Raw genomic sequence first — 21,109 nt, forward strand, 5'->3', positions numbered from 1 at the left:
AGCTGTAGGCACAGAGCCCGACGCGGGGCCCGAACCCACGGACCGTGAGATCATGACCCGAGCCGAAGTCGGACACTCAACCGACTGAGCCACCCAGCCGCCCCAACATCTACAGAAAATCTTAGGCGAACGACAGTCCGTCTGTTCTTCCCTAAACAGTGGCGTGAGCAACGACTGGTATCCATCCTCCTGACAAGAAAATAGCCTCTATGTGTCTGAGGTTTCTTTTCCCTCCCACCTCTGCACGGTTTTCTCCAATGGGAACTAAGCTCCTGTGACCAAATCTGTCTGGAATCCTGACTCTCCCTCCAGACAGCTGAGCTAGACCCTTAGTTAGCACTGTCAAGTGTGACCTGGGGCTCAGCAGCAACAAGAAGGGTGAAAAGAAGGGGCAGCAGGCAAACAGTAGGAAGCACCGTCACCCAGGGTTTCTGAAAGAATTCTGCTTCAGCTCCAACAAGGACCAAGTAGCTTCTGTGGGCTGGGCCAATGTCCGATTACAACACCAGTGACATTTCGCAAGGGGAGAGGATACTTCCCAGGTTCCAGTCAACTGCTTTACATACCACTGCCTTGGAGGAACATACCTGGTTCAAAAGGTAGCAGCTGTGAGAACATCACCAAACCCTCAGTTCTGAAAACATTAAGTCAACTAAAATAAAAACTCACACACCTCACACTCAGCTGAACCTCGCCCAGGACTTGACCGGTCAGCCCGCACCGAGCTGGTGCTGCCTCTGCCGCAGATGCCCACCCGTCCACACTCCACCTACCGCCAGGCTCCCGCGAGGAGAAAAGCACAAGTCCCCTGCCACAAGGCAAAAGGCACCACTGCCCGGGGCGGGGGGGAGGCAGAGGGAAAGCCAAGGCGAGAGCAGGAGGAGGCTGGCTATTCCCCGCCCCCTGAGGCTGTGGCGGCACAGACTTTGCTGCTCCTCCGGGCAAGCGTATTTGCTCAGCAGGACTCAAGGGCTTTGGGGAGAATCTTTCGTTTTCAATACAGTGGCCTGGAAGTTACCACAACCACAAATATTTTCTCCAACTTACCTTCTTGGCAACCCTGGAATTATTCCAAAGGGTTACATAAGGAAGGAGAAGAAGCCGTGTGAGGTTTCTGCAAAGCCAGACATAAAAGGAACAGAGAAACCAAACATCACAATCCACCACGGTGGCTTGGTGACAGCGGTGACAGCATTATCTGCCGGGTGGCGGCACTGCTTGCCATGGCGGATGAGTGGGAGGTTGCTGGTAAAGGATGAGGGCACAGTGGAGGGTCACGACAGCTCCCGAGGCCACATGCCACCAAGAGCCGAATCAACTGCTTCCTGCCAGCCTTCGCTGCTGGAGGCCTCACTGGGCCGGCGCGGACTCCCGCAGCACTTCCTGTCTTGTTCCAAACTACCTGCATCTCACAGGAGGGGAAGCAGCAGCCAAGCTGACCCTGAGGCCAGGAGCCCACCCCATGGCTGACCAGCGGAGGACAGAGCCCGCAGCGAGTCCCGTGGTCCCCTTTACCGAGGTCCAAGGATAGCAGGGTCCCGGCTGGAGTCCGGGACAAGCCCTGCAGCGGCTTTTCCTGGTCTTAAGTGCACGCAGGCAAAGAACACTGAGGGGCACTGGGAACAAAGAGGATTTCACAATGCACCGTATTTCCTTTTACGTATCATTTGCTAACATCACTTCCTCAATGTTTTAAACCTATTTTCTGACGTATTTTCTTGAGCCTGTTTTTTCCCCTTTTCATCCTCACCATACAGTTGGGTAACCAAACACGTCGGCCACAGCAAAAAAATGCAGGAGCGCAATTAGGGGAAGAGAGAGAAGGAGGGATCTGACTGCAACCTATGGTAACACCACAGAGGAGCTTACCTGCCACCCCACCGAGCACCCAAACGAGCACCCAAACAGCTTTGCCTGGGCAAGCTGTCAGCAGAGCTGAAGAGGGGCTGCCCGCTCTGCCTCCCCTGCTCTCTCTTCACGGCTCGTCCCGGCACCCGCCCTGCGGCCTCATCTCCCTCCACCCAGAGCTCCTCAAGCCCCAGCCCCACATCCTTTGCTTCTGTCTCCACATCTCATCTTGGAGCTTCCTGGACTTCCTGCACGGTCCCACCTTACGTGCTTCGTATCTGCATTGCAAGCCCCAGTGTTCCATCCACACTCCAACCGTCCACCTGGAGGCTCTTCTTCCGCATCTCAGAGGCACTCGGGGTATCCACGGGCCACTGGGCACCCCCCCGCCCCCGCTCGTTGGACCCTGCTCCTGCAAGGCTTGTGTGCTGGGAGCAGGAGCACCCCTGGAAAGAGGCAAGCCCAACGCCCGCTAGCCCCCCTTACCCTCCCCTCTGGCAGGCACTGCGCCTCCAAATAAACCCACCCGCACTAACCCCTCAAGCATGTGTTCTTTACACTCTCATTTCAACCCCCAGATATGGTGGGCCTGAGCCCACCTCTTTAGCCAACTGTGTCAGGTGTTTTGTCTGAGTGTGCCTGCATATGGCTCCGTAACTTTTTAAAATTTTTTTAACATTTATTTATTATTGAGAGACAGAGACAGACAGAGCACGAGCATGGGAGGGGCAGAGAGAGGGGGTGAGATACAGAATCTGAAGCAGGTTCCAGGCTCTGAGCTGTCAGCACAGAGCCCGACGTGGGGCTTGAACTCCCAAACCGTGAGATCATGACCTGAGCCGAAGTTGGACGCTTTACCGACTGAGACACCCAGGCGCCCCACGGCTCCCTAACTTTGTATGCCCTGAGTCTCCTCAGTCCCTTTGGTTTTCCTCTCCTCTGAGAGCATCTTCTAAGCCACCATCTTTGTCACATGTGTGCCCTCTTGAAGTCCCCAAAGCCCGAGAGATAGATACCAGCATCATGGCTCAGGTCTGACCCCAAAGGCCAAACTCTGCAGCACTGTCTCCCCTGAGCCCCTTGCATTCCCGCTGACCTGAGCCATGGCAACGTTTCTGTGGGCGACTTTCTGGCACTTGTCCAGAAACAGTGACAATTACGTAGTTGAAATTGCATTACAGATGCTATTTTCTCTTTTCATTTAACTCTCACTTCCTCTTATTGCTACATAATCTTCATAATGATCATGTTTAACAGCTAAATATTTCATCAACGCATCGTAATTTCCCTGACCTTCTCCAACTGCTGGACATTCCATCTCCTTCCAGGTTCTCTGATTGCAACCAATGTTGCAATGAACATCTTCAAACATACAACTTCCTTCTCTCATTTTTTTTTCCTTAGGAATAAACCCCCAGGTGTCAAAATTGGCTCCAAGGGTCCAAATACTTTAATGGCAACGGGTACCGCCGCAACTGTTTTTGATTCTTGGCTTACACAATGCGGTGACCCCTTTGCTAGGGGCCCACTAGAGGTGGGCCCAAAGCAAAGTGTCCCTGCCGGGCAAAGCTGCACACAGGTTGTCAGGGCTGCTATCCTACTCTTGTCATCTATCCATCGACTCTGCACAAGTATGGCAGTGTGTCTCCAGATAGGGGTGCCAGCAGGGGAAGGAAAGGGGACCCAGGACAGACAATCCTCCAGGTTTGGCACTGAACCCACCTCCTTGCACAGACATACAGAGAGGAGAACTGGGCTCCGTCCACCCACTGCTCGGCTGCTGGGGAGACAGGCACATTATCAGTGAGACTGTCACCCTACCTAGTGGGGCTAGGACACACCTGCATGGACACAACGGCAAACGGCTGGGGATATTCCTGGAATGTGGGCTGGCCAGGAGGCTTGAAATGGAAGTAACTGGAGCAGATCTAGCCCCCTGCCATCACTCTCTTGCACCCCTCCAAAAAGGAACGGGGGTAGCAGGATCTGGGGTGGGATCTCTAGAGACTCATCTGGGTGTCTTGGGCAAAGTGAGGCCCTGAATGGGGGATGACAGCTGGCTGTCCCTTCCTGTCTGCCCACCTCTCGGCCAGTGACCGCTATGTGGCACAGCATACTACAACCCCAAACCTGAAAACTAGCCATAAACTGGGCCAACCTAAGGCAATGCAGATTCAAACTCCACAAGAGGACAGCAACCCCACCACGCAGTCTGCATCCTGTAAACCACGCAACAAGAGGATGGCCTGTTCGTGCTCACGTAATGGGGACGTCAGAGGTAACAAATACCCCTGGGCCCATGAGGATGGCAAGCATGAGTCCCTGAGCACTCCATCAGGCATCGCCCGGACAATGAAGTGTCTGGCTCTTTCTCCAGGAGCTCTGGGTATTTTTAGGACCTACGTACAGTGGGTGAGCCACAGCCTGGGACGACAACCCCAGCCGCTGTTCCCAACTCCGTGCCCAGCACTACTGGCTTACAAACACAATCTCTATTCAAAGCAACCTCAAAGGCAAGTTTAATTCTCTTTTCACAGATGAAGAGACAGAGACCCTCACCCAAGGCCAGACCAGGTGAGGCAAGATCTGAACCCACACTTGTCCGACTCCAAATCTAAGGGCTCTGGTGCTGCTACCCTATATACTATATCCCGGTGTAACAAATTCTCCAACATTTCCACTTTTAAAAGTCCATTGTGGCAATCTATTTCTTTGCAAGCAGGGAGCTGACCTCCCCTTGTCGTTTAATGCCCATACATTTATGATGAGAAACTGGAAGCGACCAGCTAGGACAAGCACACATAGGCAAGCATTAGAACAAGCTCATTTTCAAAAACTGCCACTGGAAAACGCTGGAGAAAGGACACTGAAACTGCCTTCCCCGAGTCTGTCCTCTCCAGCTCCCGCTTGCACACAGAAGTACCCAACTATGTGGGCAACTCGGTGCCTTGCAGCCACTATCTGTCCCATAGTCTTGCAGCATCATTGCATGGCCACTTTCTGAGGCTCTTTTTAAGCTGCCTCCTTGGGGCTCCCAGAGCCCAGGCCTGTCCCAGCCCCAGGCCAGTCCAAACACAAACTATCCCTTTGATCCAGGTCCCATGTGGGTTCTGGGGACACAAAGGTGAGGGGACCCAGCCTGCCTCATAGTCTTCATTACCTCAGCAGCACCTGCTGATAGCACACCCTGCACCATAACCCTGTTTTTCTCTCCCCCAACACAGCAAGTAAAAGTCACAAAACTTGTTACCATTGAGAAGTCACATCAACAATGAACATCCTCTGCATACCCTGTGATGACTGCTAAACTGTGCAAGCTGCATGGCACTAGATAACGGTCCCAGTCTCCTGGGATATTCCAGACCTGGGCCCCTACCTTGCCACCCTGCTACCCTGCGACCCCACGGTCCACAGCTCCCAGGTCACCTGCAGCACCAATGATGAAGACAACCTCACTTCCGACACCAGCGTATCAGGCCTGCCACGCTACGCTGATCATCTGTAATAAGCATTCGGACTAACTCTAAGGGAGAAAATGTGCTAAGACGACAGACATATTAGATACAGTAAGTTCAGCAGTAGCTGGAAACTCAGACACTGTTAATGAATAGAAGTAATGACTACAATAAACAAAACAGAAGTAATAAAAAATACAGTACACGGACCGGGAAAACAACTGATACCAAATCCCAGGTCCCACTCAAACCTCCAGAGCCCCACACACATCCCCAGAAAGCTCCTGGAGGGGGTCGGCGCTCCCCTAGACCCTGAAGCAGGAAGAAGCCTTGTAGAGAGACTGCTAGTCAGGCCAGGGCTCCGAGGGCACCTAAAGGCGTGTCCTTTACATTGTCCCCACTTCACTCCTGTCCTAAGCAATAGTAACTGGCCTTTGGGCAACGAGTTGTATTTTTTCTAGTGCCATTACAATAGATGCACAGCTGTGAAAAAAAAACATGTTCACCTCCAAACCCACAAAGCCTTTTTCCACGGTGGGCAACACTGATCCCCCCGCCCAGAGCCTTTGCTTTATTTACTGGCAGCCTCTTCAACTCACCGACGGGCTGGAGTCTCTGCCCCTCCAAAACAGATGCCACACATCTCACAAACAGACCACAGATATGATGCAAAGTGCGTGCAGGCCCTGCCCGAAGCAGAAGAGTGGGACTGCAGCAGCGACGGGAGGGGAGAGCAGGACCACGTTTCAACTGAAGTACTAAACACTTCTTTTTCTGCCCCTGAACCCCACAGTAAGGTGAGAGGAGCCAGAAAAAAACCACTCACACACTGCTACAAACTCCTGACCAAGGGATCTTCTCACTTCTCCCTGCTTCTCTAAGACTTGGGTTGGGGCCTCCTCTCGGGGTGGCAGGCATTCATCTGATCCCCGCTCAGTGCCTGCTATATGCCAAATTCTGTGTGGGGGTGGGATGGGGACTGTCCTCAAGCCCGCGTTGAGAGTCCCATCCTGGTGATGGAGACAGGCGAGTGTACCAGCAGGGCTCCAGTGAAGGCACTGCAGGGAGGGGAGAATGGGGGTACAGAGCCATAGGCATGCACAGACATGGAAGGGGGAGGTATAGGGGGACTGTGAGGCAAAAAGGAAGAGGCAGGCAGAGGCCTGCTGTGCCAGACATTGGTTTGGGAGGAGCTCAAGCTCAGCCTGTCTCATCGAATTTGGGGTGCTCTGGGGATGTGCAGTGGAGGGGGCTGAGTCGGGCTAGGGTTCCCAAAGCCCCTCCACATGCTGCTGGTACTGCCTCCCCCACCCGCACCAGCCTTGGGCTAGAACTGGGGTTCTGCTGTAGCACCCTGCTGTGGGGCAGGGCCAGCCGCTCTGGGTCTCGTCTGTGCCCTGGGACCCCACGCAGAAGTCTTTCCACCAAAAGGCACTAACCGCCACTTGCCACAGGGGCACGGGCTCTGCCTCTGCCTCCCTCTTGGCGTAACACTGGGTTCCCACCAGGGTGAGTAAAAGAATAGGAGATAAACCCCACTTCCCCTTCACTGATCACCGACCAAGGCCCTTTGCTCCTGAAGTTGGATCTGGACTCAGAATCTTTTTTAATCTGGGTAGGTAAACCGCTGAGCACTGGGGTGCAGGGGGAGCCCAGCCCATCCTCTTCAGTAATACGCAGCAATCTCCCCCTCCCCTGACCTGAGTTCCTCTAACTGTATGTCTGCCAACAACACCCAAAGGGAGCCCGTGTCTGACGGTCTGACCAAGACTCTAAAACACACAAACACACAAAACCACACATGCGCCTCCCTCCCCCCACCCTGACCCAGAGGCCCTGTCACAACGTCGCAGCCCTGCTTTCTAAGCCCCGATCAGCACCTCAGGCTCTTTTCTTCCAAGGCTGTCTTCTCACTGCAACTCTGATACTGCCCCCGCGTCAAGCAGGAGGAGGTCTCTGGGTCCGCCCCCCCCGCCCCCCCCGCCCCCCCCCCCCCCAGTCTGTCACTCCCAGTGATAAGCCTGCAGGCGCTGCTTGTTGTGGGAGCTTTGCCTGGAAGATGCACTATGAAGAACTGGGTTCTTTACAGCCTCAGTAAGGCCAGTTAGGCACTACTCTATTAAAAAATTCTTTCTTTCTACACACACACACACACACCAGAAAAAAGAAAGAGAATAAATTCTTACACACAGCTCTATAAATTATAGTCCAAGGGGGTCAGCCTCTATCTGCCCCTTTTTACAGGGAGGAAGTTAAGGCACAATGAGGTCACCTACTCTGCCTGAGGTCACACAGCTGGGTTTGGGGCCCAGGCAGCCTGGCAACCAAAAACTGGCTCTTCACCACATGCTCCACTGCCTCTCACAGAAATACACAGATAAAGCACAGCCGTGGCCTTGAAGGTGCTCCCGGTGTGGCTGGGCGGGCAGGCAGGCAGGCGGACGGGGCTGTGGGACGTGCAGGGTCTTCTGAGGCCTTCAAGGAGCAGGATGGAGGGTGTTTCTGAGGAGACCTTAAGGGTACACAGGAGTCCGTAGACCAGCCCAGAAAGGTGAGAACTTGGCAGGCTGAGAGCAAAGGGTCAGCAGCACAGGTACAGAGAACGCTGGGCAGGGGGCGGGGGATGGGCAGGTCACACAGTGGACCCCAGGCCATGCTCAGAGCAAGGAGTTACATGGTCAGATCAGACTACAGATTTTTGGACACAGCTGCCTGGCGGAGAACTCACAGCTGAGGCAGAGAGAAAATCTGCGGGCCTGGCCAGCCCCACAGAGTGAGATGGTGACAAGCAGGACGGCCTGGATACGAGACAAAGGGGGACACGGAGGCAGGGAGGACCCAGGGGCTCAGGCCCTGGCTGAGGAGAGGGACGTGGGCAGGAGGGGATGGCGGGCAGCTGGATGCCAGGGAGCCACCACGTGTGTCTCTTAGCTCGCTCGCTTCCCAAGGTCCTGAGCGTGAACTTCCCACGGACCACCATGATTCACCCATCCTGAGATGCACCAACGTGTCACCAACCACTAAGAGACAAATGGTGCCAAATGGAAGACGAGGCCTGGCCCCAGAGACATTAAAATGTGACTGACAGGGACACCTCACTCCTCAGTCCTCGTACCCTGAGTGTTCAGAGGCGGGCAGGAGCACACGGTCTCCCTCACACCCAGCACGCCATCGGGGACCAGATGCCGTCCCCAGCCGTGCCCTCCCCTCAAGCATGTCTGAACAGATCCCAAGCCTGGCATCCCCAGCTTCCCTGCCCCCACCGGGGCTGTGGCAGCAGCTGGCACACCTGAACGCCACATCTCCCAGCTCTAGCTCCCCCCCCCACCACCCCCAGCTCCACAGGCAACCTTTCCACACTCCATTCAGAAACCACTTGGGACCCCAGTGGGAGAAGCCTCAGCACTTCCCTCCACCGGCATGCCTCTGCTCTTCTGCACAGAGCCACTGCACCCTGTCACCCAGGTGATGCTCACACAGCACTGTGGCTGACAAGCACTGCATATGCAATTGGATGGAGCAGCCAAAGGAGTGAAAGGGTGGGGCATGGAACCAGAACCTTCCACTCTAAGGTCATTAGCAAGTCACCTGTCTGGATCCTTGCTGTGTCTCTAAGGATGGCAATGCCTCTCCTGTAGGATCGGGTGAGAATCTGCCCCACACACGGTCAAGTGCTAGCCAGCCAGGGGTCCTGATCTGTGCGATGGGAAACACTGCAATCATCGCCTCCACGGGCTACCGCTAAAGCAGATGTGCTCAAGTGCTCAAGAGCTTTTCTGATCGCCAAAGTGACACTGGACGGGAGCCGCAAGACAGCCAGGTAACAGAGCCCAGCGGTCTTCCCGTGGATAAACAGCAGGACTCTAACACTGGCTGCTTCTGTGTGTAGGGACAGACATGCCCCCCTGACTCAGCCCCACAGGCCTCCTGGAGCCAATGCCAGCTCCATCTGCACTTGCCCCCTCACACCTAACCTCCGCTTGAGAGAAAGTGGGGGGAGGAATGGGAAGGTCTCTGGCCCAGTGAGGCTCCAAACGGTGCTCACAGGGACCTGTGGTTGCACAGGAAGCTGTCTCTCCCTGTTCCCCATCCTTCCAGCACAGATCTGAGCAGGGCTATGCAGGAGGCTGCCTGCCCTGCCCTGCCCTGCCCATAGGGGGTACCCATAGAAGTTGCTTCTCCATATCTGCCACCGTGAAAACCAGCACTCCACACTTTTTTTTTTTTTAATGTTTATTTATTTTTGAGAGAGACAGAGCGTGAGTGGGGAGGGGCAGAGAGAAAGGGAGACACAGAATCCGAAGCAGGCTCCAGGCTCTGAGCTGTCAGCACAGAGCCCGACGCGGGGCTCGAACTCACGGACCACGAGATCATGACCTGAGCCAAAGGTGGACACTTAACGGACTGAGCCACCCAGGTGCCCCAACCAGCCAGCACTCCACACTTTTACTGGCTGACAGACCTAGTGGAGACATGCACACAAATATTCAAAAAGCACTGTTTTATTAATAAAAACTCTGGGAGTCAGCTCCATGACAATGAAAGAGATACTATCACAGAATATTATGCTGCAGTTAAAGGAATAAATTCTACTCATATGTAACAAAGACAGAGCCAGGACATGCTGAGGGAAATGAGGTGGCTTCAAAATGACAGACTTGTGTGCCAGAATTTATTTAAAAGTCATGCACAGTGTTCTAGGATGTGTCTTTACACACAAAGAAGATGTACTCCAGACTCGAGAGTGGTTCCCTCCAGAGTGACAGAGGAAAACTCCATCAGTGACAGAGGCCAAAGGGGCTTTCGCTGTAGCTCAAACACTTACATTTTAAAAGAAGAATGTATTTATTGTTTGTCGTACGGACAGATCAGTGAAAAGGAGAAGGAGACAACAGGGCAAAGGAGGGCCCAGGAGTGCAGGCCACACCTGGATGTGCAGGCTGGAGAGGGCGCCAAGGTTTGGGCGGGGGGGTGGGGGGTGGGGGGGGGTGGGGCGGTGTCGTAAGTTGCCAGAGGCCGTTCTGCAGAGGGGACATTCTGGATCTACAGGGACTGCAAACAGGGACGTCAGCTTTCAAACAGAGACAGTGGGGTGTGGAAGGTGACCTGAGACCTGGTTTGCCAGAATGCACATTTAACACCTGTTGTCTTGTGTAACTTTTAATAGTGCCTCGTTCACTCTCAAAGTGTCCTGGTCTGGAGGTTGAGAAGTATAGTCGCCTTGGCCATGGGTACAGGGAAGGAATCACAGCCAGGCCTCCTGAACACCTCCAGAGGAGGCGGCACGGGAAACCCCACTGGCCTCTGCCAGCGCCCCTGTGCAGTCCAGTGAGAGCAGCAGCAGAAGGGACTGGCACAGGGCACCCCGACCAGGAGGTGGCACCTCCAAGCTGCCGAGGCACTCCAGGAGTGGGGTCTCCGTGCTGGTGCCGGTAGGCACTACCAGAAAAGTGAGAGGCTCAGAAGAGTGGTGGGCAGGGAGACACGGGTATGACAAGGGAAGGGGTCAGGTGGAAGATTCCCAGGGAGAAGAGAACCAGCCCAGATTCTGCAGCGCTGGGAGGGAAGGAGCTAAGGGGCTCATCCTGCAAACGCAAGGCCCTAGGAAGGAAACAGCGGAAGGCTTCACGGAGCTCTTAGTAACAAAGCACCTTTTCACATTGGTCTTCTCCTCCAACTCTTAGCAAATCTGTCACTCAGTGGGGCCAGCTCTCCTCCTTCCTCACTCACCTCACTCACACACATACTTCTTCACTTCTGCCTCCCCGAAAAGAGATGGTCATCAGATCACTGGTCTGCCAGGCAGCTTGACAGAGTGAACCGGTGGCAGCACCTGACCCTTAGCAGATCACCAACCTTTACAGGCCTGGGCGCATGCACGTCTGGAGACTGCAGTGGACTGGCTTCTCAGGGGATGCTATTTCCCTCCTCCCTACAAGATCTGGGATGTGATGGCTTTGGGGCTGGGTCCCCAAAAGCACAAACACCTTCATCTAATTAGGAATGACACTAGTTTGCACGCTGGGCCAGTCCCATCTCACTGACCCGGCAGTGTGACTCTCCATAAAGCAGGGATACTGGGCCCTGTGGCCAGGAGGGGACAGGCCATTGAGCCTCTGGACTCTCCAAAGCTGTCTGGCCCTGTAAACAAGGCCCACACAATTGGCGCAAATTGCAATGGGTCTGGGTTTCATTCTTTCCTTTTTTTGAGGGAGTGGAAACAAACATAGCATTAGCTATGCTGAAACCCAGAGCAATTTTCATGGCCCAGGGGTGAGGTTAGCACCTCACCTTGCTCCGGGGGGAGGAAGTAGCCAGAAGATGGAGCTGCTCATTTCCCACACACGCTGAAAAGGAACGCGTGTCTCTAACACCAGGAAACCTTGGACGTGGGAGCCCAAACCCATCTGGACCGCACACTGCCAACTGCTGCAGACAGCAGAGAACAGACACGAGCTCTCATTCAGCAGCTATCTATTTACGGGGAAAATAAAAATGCATTGCGCACGTGCTGAGGAGGAAGTCAGGGAGCGGACAGAGCTGTGGGGCTTCCATAGACAGGCGAACACGACAATGTGAGTGTACCGAAAGCTATGAAGAAAACAAACATGCAGCGTGTTACAGGAAGGCTTCCTCTGACTGCTGGGCCAGGAGAGGTAGGTGGGCACCGCAGCCCCAGAGAACCAGGACAGCAAAGGATCTGGAGCAGAGTTCTGGCCCTTCCCTACCTTCACTGCAGCTGGCTCACTGCATGCCCCTGAGGGGCTCTGGGCACAGCCTCTGAACCGAGAGAACCGTCCAGGCGGCCAGCTACAAAGGCCGTGATGCCACCTTGGACAAAGAGCCTGTGGCTTGCAGCCCAGATCTCCATTTGCACACATACCAATACTTCTGCTCTTCTTGGGCTGCTGTGCCCTGCAGCCAGGGTCCTAACTGGCTAGCAGGAGGGACTCTACCCAGGACTATGCTGGAGGCAGCTCACACCAACCCATGAGAGCCCATGGCGAACTCTCAGGAGTCTTGGGAACCAGATGTTAAAACACAGCCACTGTTAAAAAATGCAATGATAGAGACTCACAAGTTATACTGAAAACAGAGGTGATGAGGGGCACCTGGGTGGCTCAGTCGGTTGACTGTTCGACTTCGGCTCAGGTCACGATCTCACCGCCTATGGGTTCAAGCCCCATGTCAGGCTCTGTGCTGACAGCTCAGAGCCTGGAGCCTGCTTTGGATTCTGTGTCTCCCTCTCTCTCTGCCCCTTTACCACTCACCCTGTCTCTCAAAAATAAACATTAAAAATTTTTTTAAAGAAATCAAATTTCTTTAAAAAAAAAAAAAAAAAGAAAGAAAACAGAGGTGATGAAATACAACCCATCATTTCCCATTTACTTTCCCACATTACTATTATTTAGTTTTTGAGTTTATTCATGACTATTGTATCTTCATGGTGAAAATGGTGTGCTACTGAGGCATTTCTTCCCAGCTCCATGTTTGGTGACATCATGCTAGTGGCCTGAAATCAACCCACAGTGGAAGTATTTATACCATGGAAATTGGCAAATACTACAAATCAGGGCTTAACTGTCATGTTGGTGGCCTCTAGACCAGGAGTCTACAAACTCATAACTCCTATGAGACTGCATATCCAGTCCAATGCCTGTTTTTGTAAATAAGGTACTTTTTTCCATATCACCTATAAATTCAGATAACAAAATTAGCCATGTAAATAAAGTTTTATTAGAACACAGTTATACTCATTCATTTTCATATTGTCTGTGGCTGCGTCTGTGCTATAAATAAAGGCAGAGTTGTGATAGACTACATGGCTCACAATATTTACCATCTGGCCCTTCACAGAAATAGTTTGCCAACACCTGGGGTTTAGACTTAAGAAAGTGATGGAGAAAATGTTAATAATGTAGATTAAATTTAAGTTTGTCATACCTGTAGCCATTACATTAGGAATAGCACAAAATAAATGAGGAAATATCCTTCCAGTATTTGAAAACTATTATCTGATTCAGCATTAATATAAACAAAATCATCAATCGACATTCATGTCAGAGCTACACTCACAAGCTGACTACAGATACAAAAGTACAGCAAAAATCAAGGAAAGCAATCTGTGAAACAACTGGTACACAGAACTGACAATAAAAAGGACTGTGTATTTTATTACTTGTAGACTATATGCTATCTATCCTGTGTTATCAGTAAAATGTATAAACTTACGTGTGTATGTATATGCCATTTTTTTCCCAGAAAAGCTTGTTGCCAAACATTTACTGGCACACCACACAGTAAATTAGAGTATGTTACTTCAAAGAACTTGAAATAAAGTTTGAATGAAACTAAAATCCATTTGCATAATTACTGTATTTCAACACTACAAACGGAAAAGAGGGAAGAACCTGGATTCATTAGATATAGCAGCTCTTGTCAATTACTAAATGTTTACTAAAACATGAGTGTAAGTTTCATCACCTCCACATGCAAACAGAATTTCTCTACAGTGATTATCAAAGGCAAGCAAAAAAATCCAACCTAATAAAAGTGAGGTTCATGGACATGGCACTCCCTTTCTTAAAGATTAATACTACTACTTAGAAAGTCAATACAAGTTCATTATTTAACACATTCCCTAATGCTTTATTTTATACTTCATTTTTCTTATCATTACACTGAAGAAATGTCGTGCTCACGTTTTTCCCTTCAGTCCCACTTGCAGTTCCCCAGGGCACTGTCTGGACACCAGCATCTCCTATGTGTGCCATTACATGAAAGCATCTGGAGGCAGTGTGACACAGCGGGGAGGGGATGGGACTCTCACAATGAGCAGCCAGGAGAGGCCTGAAGGAATCTGATGGTCACAGATCTGGGGAGAGGACCTCGGCAGTCATGAATGAGGGAGAGGAAAGTATACATTGAGGAAAAAAGGGTCTGAGTCACAGAGCATCTGTAGATCATGAAAATAAGGAGTGGGATGTCTACTCTAAGAACACAGGATCTTAACTGGCAGAGTAGTGTAATCTGATATTGGTTTGGAAGCCGCAAGAAGGAAGTTCCCCAACAGGCAGATGGCCAAGCATACGCCAAAGACAGAGAATAGACATTCTGGCTGCAGAACCACTAGGACTTACAGATGGACCAGACATAGTAAGGTGGCAAAAAGCAGGAAGCACAATCACACCAGGAGTTTACCAGAGCCACAGGCATGACTCCACTGACTGCGATGAATAAAATCCACGACTCCAAGCACGTCCTCTTTGTCCTGGTGGGCTGGACCCCAGTCCTCTGAGAGCATCAAGAACAGGACTGGCGGCCCTGACCAGAGTAAGCATTGCACGCCCCTGCTATGAACCTCCTGGGTATGTAAGAGAAGTAAGTCCCTCCTCTCCACTGGCTGCAGTACACACAGGCCCCGCATCCACTCCACATCTGACTGCTCTCAGTGGTTCTTGAGTGCTCTTCAGGCTAAAGCAGTCTACTTTTATTTTCATTTTTTTACTGCTTAATTAAAAAGACAACGCTGGCTCAGTTGGTTAAGCACATCCAACTTTGGCTCACGTCACGATCTCAGGTTTGTGGGACGGAGCCTTGAGTTGTGATTCTCTATGCCTCTCTCTCCCCCTCCCTGCTCGCTCTTTTTCTCTCTCAAAATAAATAAACATTAAAAAAAATAAAGACAATGGAGCATAGGAAAAACAAAAACAAAGTACTCCTACTGCCTCAACACAAGTGGTTCTCATTTTATCCAAAGCTCTAGTTTTTGTGCCTTTTCTGCTTGTGCTTGGCTAACAAAAATGCTCCTTTTCTTCATCATAGCAAGACTTGTCCATTTTTCTACAGAGGCTTCAGGACTCTTCTTCACAGCCCTATGCCACTCGACTCTGCAGTGTACTGTGTTTCCTAAGCTTCTCCCATGCCGTTTAATTAATGACATCAACAATCACAATCATGTGAATATATCTATTAACAGTGTTATTAAAATTCATCGTGTATCTATCTGTTAGTAAGTTCCTAAGAGTAAAACGACTAGATCAAAGGACACCAGTGGCTATGCCTCTCCCTATGTAAATACTTCCCAAAAGGGTGAAGTATGAAGTAGCTCCTGGATCCTGCCAGCAGGGTGGTGTGGGATGAGGCGAGTAGGGTGGGAGACAGACTGGGAGATACAAAATGGCAACAGGGTAGCTTTAACGCTAAACCTTGATTTCCTGACTACGCCATTCTTCCCACACATTTGAGTACCAGGTATAATTTCTGATTATTAATCACATCAACATCTCTGTCTGCTAATGTTTCTAAGATCTTGGGACTATTGATTCTGCATACCCTTTCTTCATACAGAAAGGACATTCCTTCCTAAAGGCGATTTCACACACAAATTCATAGTTTGATCACCCTCAGCTGCAAATGCCGTACAAAGAAAGGGATTCAGAAAAGTTCAGACATTTTAATCCTGACTGGGAGTTCCAACCCAAGCACCTCTTCCAAAGAAGTGCGCCTTCCGTTCTACCAGTCTGAGATTTTGTTCTACAACCTATTTCTTCCTTTTTCCCACCCCCAGGGAGCTTTTAGAAATGTGTAAAATTATGCAAGGTTGTCTGGTAACTGCTCACACTAAAGGGAAGACTATCTTTGAGGAAGAAGAGCATCAGTGAAAACCAAAGTTAAGTATCTACAAACTCATCCAGGGGAATAACTGCCCCTACTCCCAGGAAAGTGGGAAGGGGCTTATACGTACAGGTTCAGTGCCTTCTACATACTCTTCAGTATGGTAGGGCTTATCTTGTTCTCACTTTTTAGACAACAGCTAATTTGAGATTGACAGCAAATATCTGATGTGACTTGTCCAATGAAAAACATCTCAGAGAGAGCCATAGAGATTTGAATCTGGATCTGTGAGAAGTGAGATGATTCATTTTCAGAAATACCAAATAAAAGCTGTGCTGTTAACAATAGGTTTACAACCTTTCGGAAATATGTAAGCACCCCCTCCCCCCGCCCCCCTGACAACTGAGTCCCAAACCCTTAGACACTTCACTTCCTGGTTCTTCTTTCCCTCCCCATTTTGTGGGCTTATTTTTTGCGGACTTTGCAATGAGCATGCACCAAAGAACTGAAGTCTCTGTGTTACCTCAAGGAACACACATGTGTTCAATCAGACTTTTTCCCTTACATGGACATAGGCAACTACCTGTAAGGCTGTAACCTCTGTAGTATTCAGCCAATGAGGAACCAGGGGAGGGACTTGCACACTAGGAGATAAATTGCCTGCTGCAACTGCCCCAACTGTGCCCCTGTCCATCAGACACCTGTTCTTGCAAGAATGTTGATTAAACCCTAGCTTCCCTGTGCTCTGAGTCCGTGTCCCTCCTTTGATTGGGGTAGTGGGCTTATTTCTCACAGGGTCTAACTTCAAACCCTTGCATATTAAATACTTTTTAAAAAAATGTTTTATTTATTTTTGAGAAAGAGAGAGAGAATGTGAGCAGAGGAGGGGCAGAGAGAGAGGGATACAGTGGATCCAAAGCGGGCTTTGTGCTGACAGCAGACAGCCCGATGCAGGGCTCAAACTCAGGAACCATGAGATCATGACCTGAGCCCAAGTCAGATGCTTAACTGACTGAGCCACCCAGGCACTCCTAAAATACTTCTCTTTCTGTTCTTCATTCCGTCTGTCCATCTGCCCATCTCTCTTTACTTAGGAGGGAGGCTCCAAGGATATCTATTTAGTTGTTAACAACATTAATCAACCCAGACTTAAGAAATGAGAAGGCTTTCTTCTCCCTAAGAGGAGACCTCACGAATGGAGCGAGCAGATATAGCTCGGAGGCTCTAGAGACATTAGAGACACCAAAGCTGTGTGCCTGGGTGGGGGTTGAGAGAAGAGGATGGCTAGGAAGGGACAGGAGCCCCATTCTGCGCCCCTATGCCAGCTCAGGTGCAAACTCCTCCCCCACCTCTCATGTGGAAAAAGGCCGCAACAGCCCCCAGTCCTGACCCAAAGCACAAGTAATCCGAGAGGCCCTAGAAGTGCTCTGTCCTCAGGTGGGCATGAAAATTAAATAGAAATTTAAAAGTCAGTTCCTTGGTCTTACCAGCCACATGTTAGGTACTCACGATCCCCATGTGGCTCACAGCTACCTTACTGGATAGCACAGACGGAGACCATCTCCATCAGGACACAGTGCTCTGGAAGGAAGCAAAGACCTCCACAGGGATTCTCCTCTCCTCTCTGCAGCGCCCGCCCTATTGTCTCATGACGAAAGCAAACGCTCTTGAGGTCAGCTATGCAGTGACCAGGTGACTGGCTATTTAACCTTGCTCATCTATGAAATGGGATAATACCTAGCAGAGAGCGAGGACACATTAACAGCTGATGCTTTGGTCCTCCAGTTTCTATTAAGGTCCAAAGATTAAGAAATAACCTTTACGAAGATTACACCAAAAGACCTTGAGCAGCTGATGTGTTTAGCAAGGCTGCTCACCAGATTGAATGGGATCCAGCCCCTCCCTGGCTGAACTCCACAGGCAGGTCTATTATCACTGATAGGATTATTCTCCCCTTTCTGCAGGGCCTCCGGCATGGACAACCTCCCTCCCACTTTTGCTCACCTATAACAAACAGTACCCAGTCCTTCATGGTCATCTAGGTGACTACACAGAAGCTGGGCACTGTCCCTGCCACGGATGTGCTGAGCCTCTCGGGACACCACCAAGTGATGGCTCCCATAGCCCCAAGCCACAAATAAAGAAACTGAGCCTCAGAAACATTAAATGGTTTGCCCCAAGGCTACATAGGCAGAGGCCAGAGAAGGAGCTGAAGTGGCAGCCCTCACAGCTGGTGTTCAGGGTTCAGAGCCCCCTGCTGGGGGGAGTCATCTTGGCCTGGGCCTTGCCCAAGAGAGGGAGGAGGTATATGCTCTCCAAGCACACCCTCCCCCTTCCCTGGGTCCTGTCACCAACTTACAGAATCCCGAGACTCCCCAGAACTACGGGACACACAGGGGACAGGCTTGGTGCCAGAGTGCTAACTATGCCACTACAGTTCCAAGAGAACAAACATACCACGGGAGGACCCCAAAAGGCTGAGGTCTGGAGAGGGCCAAGTACTCCTATCAGGAAGAGGAGACTCCTCCAGGGAACCAGCCACCCCAACCCCCACCCCAATACTCATGAGCTGAGCGCTGCCCTGCCCAGGCCCCACCAAACCTGAACTCTTACTCTAAACCCAACTAGATCCTCCCAAGTTAGGTACTGCTTGTGCTCATCTGTCACTTGAAATTAGAGACGGACCCACATTGGTTCATAAACTGGTCACTGACTCTAACAGAATGAACAGGCTCACTATGCACCAGCAAAAGAACCAAGGCGGTGGGGGGGGGGGGGGGGGATGCGACACAGGCATGCTAGACACGTTAAAGATGCTATGAGAAAGATCAGACCAGGACGCCAGGAACAGCCAGAAGACAGTGCTCCTGGAAGATCTGGCCCTGGCCTTGCTGGGGGAGGCACCCTGGGCCCAGAGCCCAGAGAGGCAGATAGGAAGGGAAGGAGGGAGGAAGAAAAGGGGGAAGGAGGAAGAAAAGAGGGAGGGAGGGGAAAAAAGAGGGCAGGACATCCAGGTGTGGGTACACAAGCAGGTCAGGAGCTGACTGATGAGCAGCTGAGCATGGCTAGAGCAGCAGTGGGGGAGAGACAACACCTGAGCCAGACACTGGGGCACAACGTTCTCGGCCGATTCCGTCTAGACTCTCTTGATTGCAAGTAACAGAAAAGGCAGCTCAAACGGGCCTCATCCAGAAAAGAAGTCAGTGGCTCACTTAACTGAAAAGTTCAAGGCAGGACTCGCCTTGGGCCAGCTGGGCCATGGTGACCTAATCTTCCTTCAACTCTCTGGACAGGTCTCACTCCTGGGCAGGCTGTTCCCAAGCAGGAGATTACAGCAACAACCAGCTCATATCTTCCCCATTCATGTCTACCCCAACTACCCCAGCAAAGTGCTAAAACTTTCATAGGATCTGATTGGGTCATGGGCCCATTCTCAAACCAGTCACTGGCCAGGAAGACACAGCCCCATGATTGGCTAGTTCTCAGTAACTAATCATCCAATAGGCATGGACCAGAGGGGAAGGACAGGAACTGGCAGCTGGATGGGCTGCCCACTACCAAGCCTGTGAACTGTTAGCTACCCTGTATATCAGCACCTGGGGCGCATCTGCACTGGGGCCACATCCCATTCTCAACGGCCTTCCTTAGCAGCGTGTGTACATCCTCCTGACAAAACTCAGGCTGAAAACCTGACCTCATCCAAGGCTGCAAGGTGAACAGCAGAATCAAGATTCCAGGTTAGTTCAGTCTAATGACAAAACCCAAGTTTTTCTACCCAAAGACCGTTTTCTCCACTATATGCTACCTAAAGGACTCAGACTTTATATCCAGTCAGCCACGAAGCCCCAACAGAGAGGATGAAACGTCTGTGTTTGGGGACATTCACTCTTTGGCTGGTGTGGAGGAGACAGCAGGAGGCAGACCAGCTGCTAAGCAGCTGCACTAGACCTCCCTGGAGATCCCATTTTTCAGGAAGGGGGCTGCCATGGGAGGCGGACCCCAGGACAACTCTGAAGTAGCCCAAGGAGTGGTGGCACCACCAACCACCACAGTGTGGCACAGAAAGGCAGGAGGAAAGAAGGTGCCTCCACTTTGGAATGGGCCTCCTGCACATCCAGGACAGCAGTCTGCTGGAGAGAGTTCAGGCGCTGTTGGAAGCCATGGCTCTAAGAACACCTGGGGAAGGCCTTAAAGGCAGACAGGGTCTTGGGCAGTGCAGGGCAAAGCCAAAACACTTGGGGGTAAGGAGGCACCATGGGCAAGGGTTTGGAGAGAATGGAATGGCCAACACAGCAAGGTGCAAGGGGGACAGGGGACGACGGGCACCGATCAGTGTTAGGCCTCAGGCCTCGTTCACTCCTGCAGAGGTACATTCAGCACCAACCCTACAGCAGAGAACTGAAGACAGCACAATGACCCAGGAAGACAGTCTGGAGTGACAAACACAAGCACAGCAGATGATGCCACTTCCTATTTCCCAATTTGGGGAAGCCCACCACCCACCAGATAGAAAACCATGTCCACCGTAATCCTAACACAGGAGTTTCATCCTCAGGGCGACAAGCAGGTGCCCAGTCTCCTCTAGGAGGAGCTGACAAGCAGAATCACAGAAACCCTAAGACAGCCCTGCCCCCCCCCTGCCCCCGCCCATTTCCCACCAGCCACCTGGGATAACTATAGCAGTCTGGGGGCACCTATTGTTTCTGTCTGAACTGCACACCCTGTCTCTACATGCTCCTCTTTGACCTCCTATGGGCATGTCCATTTCTTCCAAGGCCCCCTCACCCCCAAGGCAAGCCAGAGCTGATTCTCCAAGAGTTTTCACACTGGAAGCAAGTGTGTGAATCCCTTCTTCAATGGCCTAGCCTTCAAAAAGTCAAACTCTGAGGCTGCTGCATTTCCCACCACATTGGAGAAATCTGTCCACAAGGCAGACAGAAAGAGAGACACACACACACACTAACAGCACTCCGGCTCAGTGATGGGGTGAGAGAAGTTACAAGCAAAAGCAGGGCAGGCTCACATAACACTTGGGAGGGCGATGTTTCTTGCCCTTTGGTGAGAAGTTAGGCTCCTGCATTCAGTGCCAGCACTGGCTTGTCAACCAATCTTCAAGCTGAGAATTTTAAATGCTTGAGAAGCTCCGTTAAAATAGAAGTGAAAGTGAAATAACCATTCACAAACCTTTC

The 21,109-nt window shown here is 51.3% G+C and overlaps 1 protein-coding gene across 4 annotated transcripts in view; it reads right to left on the reverse strand.

The window, feature by feature from the left end:
* MED26 (mediator complex subunit 26) overlaps nucleotides 1–21,109 on the reverse strand; it is a 52,564-nt gene that overhangs the window by 21,237 nt on the left and 10,218 nt on the right. The window contains exon 1 of one of the 4 annotated variants that reach the window (XM_060630551.3): nucleotides 1,048–2,397. The exons of the other annotated variants lie outside the window; for them this stretch is intronic. The gene's annotated coding sequence lies outside the window, so the exon portion shown is untranslated. Of the gene's footprint in view, nucleotides 1–1,047; nucleotides 2,398–21,109 lie in introns of those variants that run through there. 4 annotated transcript variants of the gene reach the window in all.

This window comes from Panthera onca, chromosome A2 (assembly GCF_046562875.1).
Source record: "Panthera onca isolate mPanOnc1 chromosome A2, mPanOnc1 haplotype 2, whole genome shotgun sequence".
Lineage (NCBI taxonomy): Eukaryota > Metazoa > Chordata > Mammalia > Carnivora > Felidae > Panthera > Panthera onca.